This window comes from Trichosurus vulpecula, chromosome 6 (assembly GCF_011100635.1).
Source record: "Trichosurus vulpecula isolate mTriVul1 chromosome 6, mTriVul1.pri, whole genome shotgun sequence".
NCBI classification, from domain to species: domain Eukaryota; kingdom Metazoa; phylum Chordata; class Mammalia; order Diprotodontia; family Phalangeridae; genus Trichosurus; species Trichosurus vulpecula.
In genome coordinates, this window is record NC_050578.1 from 15163442 (window position 1) to 15168990 (window position 5549).

At 37.6% G+C, this 5549-nt stretch overlaps 1 pseudogene; it reads left to right on the forward strand.

Moving 5' to 3' along the window:
- The first annotated feature begins 4709 nt into the window (after nt 1-4709).
- Nucleotides 4710-5191, forward strand: LOC118852959 (annotated as a pseudogene).
- Nucleotides 5192-5549: the final 358 nt, after the last annotated feature.

Sequence of the window (5549 nt, forward strand, 5' to 3'; positions counted from 1 at the left end):
ACCACAGACCCTTTGATAAAGTGCCATTGGCTCAGAGCTCTGCCTCAGTCTCTTTTATTGTAGATTGGATAATTTTAATCCCCACATGTGGATTAATGAAAGAGCTTCCTAATCAGTCACTCTGCCTCAGGTCTGTCTTTTACACAGCTACCAAGTGCTTTTCTAAAGCAAATTTAACCATATCCTTTCCCTGTCAATAAACTCCAATGGCTTTCTATTACCATTAGGATCAAATATAAATTCAACGATTCCTACTTAACATCTTTCACAATATGTCTCCAATCTACCTTTCTAGGCTTGTCACATATTACTCCTATTCATCTACTTTTTGGCCTAGCCAAGCTAACCTTTCCTGTTTTTTATGCACGACATTTATCTCTTACTTTGGTGCCTTTTCACAGGCTCTCCCTTATGGCTAGAACACACTCCTTCTTCACCTTTACCTCCTGGAATTCTTAGTTACCCTCAAAACTCAGGTGAAATGTTGCCTTTTACATGAGCTCTTCTCTATTCTCCAGAGCTATGTGAGTCTCCATCCTGAAATTACTGCATATTAATTTTGTATCTACTTATGAAACTTATAATGAGTCTCTGGTACCTAGGGGCCTGGAAGAAGATAAAAATAATGACTGACATTTCCATAATACTTTGAGGTTTGCACAACAGTTTACAAATATCTCCTTTTACTTCTGTGGAAACCATAGGAAGGAGGCGTTATTAAATCCCCACTTTATAGATGAGAAAATTGAGGTAGGCAGACGTTAAGTCTTGCCCAGGGTTATACAAGTGTGCATGGTAGAATTCGAATTTAGGTTTTTCTGACTCCATATCTCTCCTCCACTGTGTCCATCGCACCACCTGGTACCTATAGAAGGTGGATAGAGAAAGGATGAAGGGAGCCAAGGGCAACAATCAGTGGTGGGATTCAAATGAATTAACATCCGGTTCTCCACAAACTGAGCTGAGGCACTGCCCCCACTGCTGATGTGGTGGGTACAGGCCCCGCCTCCACTAACAAACAGTTGGAAGAACTAAACCTAAAATTAGGTCCTGGTTCTACTGAACCCCTGTGTGAACCCGCTGAATCCCACCACTGGCAACAACCAAGAGATAGGGTGGAATCCCCAGTGCCTGGCACAAGGCAAGTGTTTAATAAATGTTTACAGATTGGTTGATGAAGAAATTACAAGAGAAGAAATAATAACTCTAATAAGATATTTAAAACTGCTATTTTAGTAAGCTATTCTATGACTCATTCTTATGCTCCATACCAAAGTAATATCTAGGAAAACTAAGATAAGACATTCAGTAGAATGTAAGTTTCTTGAGCTTAGGGATTACTTTCATTTTGGTCTTCATCTTCCTAGTATCTAGCACAGTGCTAAAAACACGCTGTAGTAGGTATTTCATATTCCATAAGTATTTACATTTATTTATGCTTCATATCAGTCCTTTCTAAACATAGGCAAGGTCAAAATCCATTGTAATGAACTTTCAGAAATAGTCCATTTTGGGGGGAGGGTTGTACTCAAATTCAGTCATTCAATATGTATTTATTAAGGACTTACTATGTGCCAGGCACTGTGCTTGGAGCTAAAGAAAGAAAGACAAAATCAAGAGCAGTCCCTGTCCTCAAGGAGCTTACAGTCTAGCCAGTGGGAGACAATATGGGGTATGACTCTATTGCTGTCTCTACCTCTGTACCTGTACATACATAGATGTAGTATATATATATATATATATATATATATATATATATACACACATTATATACACATACATATATGTAATGTGTATATATATACATATACAAATTATATACACATATGGAGGCATTATTTATAAAGCTTTTGCATACCTTAAAGCTTAAATATATGCTTACTATTTATTAGTATTTTGAAAATAGATATAAAATAGATACAAGGTGGTGGGGGTGGAGAGACTAGCAGCTGAGGGCATCAAGAAAGGTGAAGAAACTAGGGATCTTTCACAAGAGATGTGAAGAGGGTGTGCATTCTAAATCTGAGGAAAGTCTGTGCAAAGTCATGGAAACAGGATATAGAATTTGGGTGTATCCCACTGCGTAAAACAGGCAGATCATCAACCAGTAAATTTTGTTGTTTCATATTTATTCATGTCCACCAGTACTTTTTCATTTTAGCAGCAAATAAAAATGTTTGACTTTTATAACTTATGCCCTTCCATACCCCTCATCCCCACCATTTGAAACAGTAACCATGATTTTTCCATATCCAGAAGAGAAACCTCAGCACCTCTAAAACTATCAGTTAGTGTCATACCTGATTGCATCATTAATAGATACTGTTGGATTCATTATTCTTTTAAAATCAGAGATTAAAACATTAATAAACATCAATATTATATCTGGCTTTACAGTTTGCAAAGTACTTTTAGATTTGCTCCTTGACAGCTCTTCTTACCTTCTTGACAATCTCTCAACCTCAATTAAAATAAATCTCTAAATCCCATGAGCACCTGTGGGACACTTTTCTGGCTTCATGCTTTCACTCAGAACTAATTTCTGCCTTCTTCGATACTTAGAGACAAATCCCTGACCAGCATTCTGTTTATATGCACACAATCTGGCAGTCAGTTTTCCCTATGGATCACCTTCCTATCCACCAGAAAACGTAATCTGTTTAGTATTTGGACCATAACCATGGTGTATGCTTAAACATCAGTGGACTTACATGGACTGAATTTAATCTTGAAAGCCTTTCAATAATAATTCTTTAATGGCCCAGCCCCCCCCCCAGGACTTAGTCCCTGTAAATATCTAAATCTGGGTTATTTCTAAGTCTCCAGTAGAGAGTTTCAGCTCTCCTGTGAGCATCACATTAATAATAAGCAATATGTATAGAAAAGGATTATCAAAAAGCATGTAAAGAATCACATATGAATTTAAGAAAGGAATAATATACTCATAACAGAACATGGATAATAAAACTGTCAATGACCTGTCCATTTTATTGCAATTTGTGTTAAAATATATTAAATTTTTTCTTCATTATGTAGAACTTACTTTTAAAAAATATTTAATATTTAACATGGTAGTTCAAATCTTGCCCTGTGTCATCTTATAAACTGCTTTCTGCTTTTTTTTTAACCATTTTAATGATTCATTAATAGACTTTCTTTTTAAATATAACCACATAACTATTCTCTAACTCTCCCTAGATTGACCTCCCCCAAAAGCTCTCTATTGTAATAAATATGCTCAGTCAAGTAAAACAGTTCCAAACATTGTCCATGTCTGAAAATGTATATTTCATTTTGTACCTTTAGTCATCACCTCTCTACCAAGAGGTGGAAAACATATCAATCTTCTGGAGTTGTAATTGTTCCTTGGGTTGATCGTAAAGTCATTCATAGTTGTTTTTCTTTATATCATTGTAGTCATACAGTACCTGGTTCTTCTCATTGCACTCTGCATCCATTCCTATAAGACTTCCACGTTCATATAGTTCTCCCTTCTCTGAATACTTCCCTTCTTGTTATCTTGTGTTGCTTATTTTAAAAGAATGGTTATAGTTCATATTCCAGTGATGTCAATTCCTCCCCCCCATCCCCTCCCTCATTATAATCCAATGATAAAATCTAGTAATTAAAATAATAGAAACCCCAACACTGTGTACTGCTATCAAGAAGCCTAGGGCTGGTTCAGTATCAGTAACCCTCTTCTTTCTTCATGAAGGTTGATTTTCTGCTTCCCTCTTTCTTGCTTTGCTTCTTATCTCTCAGTTCTATCCTGATGCTACAGTACCCTGCTCTTGGCTTGATTCTGAATATTCTTGGTGTTCAACTTCTAGTAGACTAATATCCTTCCATTCTTCTACCTTGGGGCTCTCTGTTCCTCCCCCCAAATATAGGTTGCATAGTCTTTTATATACCTTTACTCAAGGTCTTGGGATAAGGGAAGGACTGTCCATGTCCTCCTGAGACTACTGGGATTCTTTTTGGAATGAATCTTTTCTTCATGTGCCTTCCATGCACATATAACCTCAAACCTGTACCTCCTACAACGAAACTTAGAAGAAAACAACAAAACTCATCTTGTTACAAAAAAAATTGTTACTACAGTTAGTGAGCTAAAATATTGAACTGTGAACTCTACAGGAAGGCAGCAGCTTCTGCCGACTCTGAATAAAAATTTCATCATTTTCTCTTCTACTGCAAAAGTCAGTGCTAGTCTGGGCTTCTGGACTATTAGTCTTCCCAAATCCATGTGTATATTATACTGTGACTCTGATACCGAGTATGTATCATCATGGCTGAGTAGCATCATCGGATCACAGATTCAGAGCTGAAAAAGACCTTCATTGTCATTTAATCCAGCCCACTCATTTTCTTAGTAAGGTGCTACCACTTTCTTATTTGAACATTTTGCTTACTGAAAGGGGCAGAAAGGGACATTTGTGAGAGAAATATGAAGAAATGCATGTAGAGGAGACACAGGCAATTCTGAAACAGTTCTTTGATTCAGAATTCTGCGGCCTACTCTTCTGCCACTGAAAAACAGTCAAAAGTATACAGTATGAACTGCAAAGAAGGAGAGAATTTGCTTGACACTCCATGCACGTGAAGAGGCAGAGTTGGTAAAAGCTTAAGAGGGAGAGAAAGAAAGATTCTGGGAAGAAGCTACCATATAGCTTTCCGCCAGGTCCGCCATATTCCAGCGAGTTCCCAAAATGATGAACACAAAAGAAAAGAGGAGAGGGACACGGTACATGTCTCCTAGGCCCTTCTGAAAACATGGTGTTGTCCCTTCAGCTACATAGATGCAAATACACAAGAAAGGCGATGTTGTAGATATCAAGGGTATGGGCACAGTTCAGCAACGAATGCCCCACAAATGTTGCCATAGCAAGACTAGACGGGTCTATAATGTTACTCAACATGCTGTGGGCATTGCTGTAAACAAACAGGTTAAGGGCAAGATTCTAGCCAAGAGAATTAATGTGCGTATTGAGCATATTAAGCATTCCAAGAGCAGAGACAGCTTCCTGAAGCAGGTAAAGGAAAATGATCAGAAGAAGAAGGAAGCCAAAGTAAAAGGCACTTGGTTCAAATGAAATGCCAGCCTGCTCCATCCAGAGAAGCACACTTTGTGAGAACCAGTGGTAAGGAACCTGAGCTGTTGGAACCAATCCCCTATGAATTCATGGCATAAATGACTGTAAAAAAACAATAAAAAGTCTTGTATTATGGCAAAAAAAGAAGCTACCACATAGCAGAGCCAGTGCCTCAGGAATCTTCCTATTTTCATCTGCCACAATGGAAACTTCAGGAATTTCTCCTTGGGTGAAGTGAGACTGACTTTCTTCCCTTTCTTTTCTCTGTTCTCCCAGTAAGACAGCTCATTCATTCTGTACATTGTTATGTTCTAAGTTGTGAAACTTCTCTGATTTCTGTTTGCCATCACCTTATATAAATACATTTATTTGTTATTCACTGTATGTGATGTCTTTGTTTAATTGACATTCAGTGGGAAGATAGTCAAGCTTTAAGATACAGCTTGGAGTATTCTT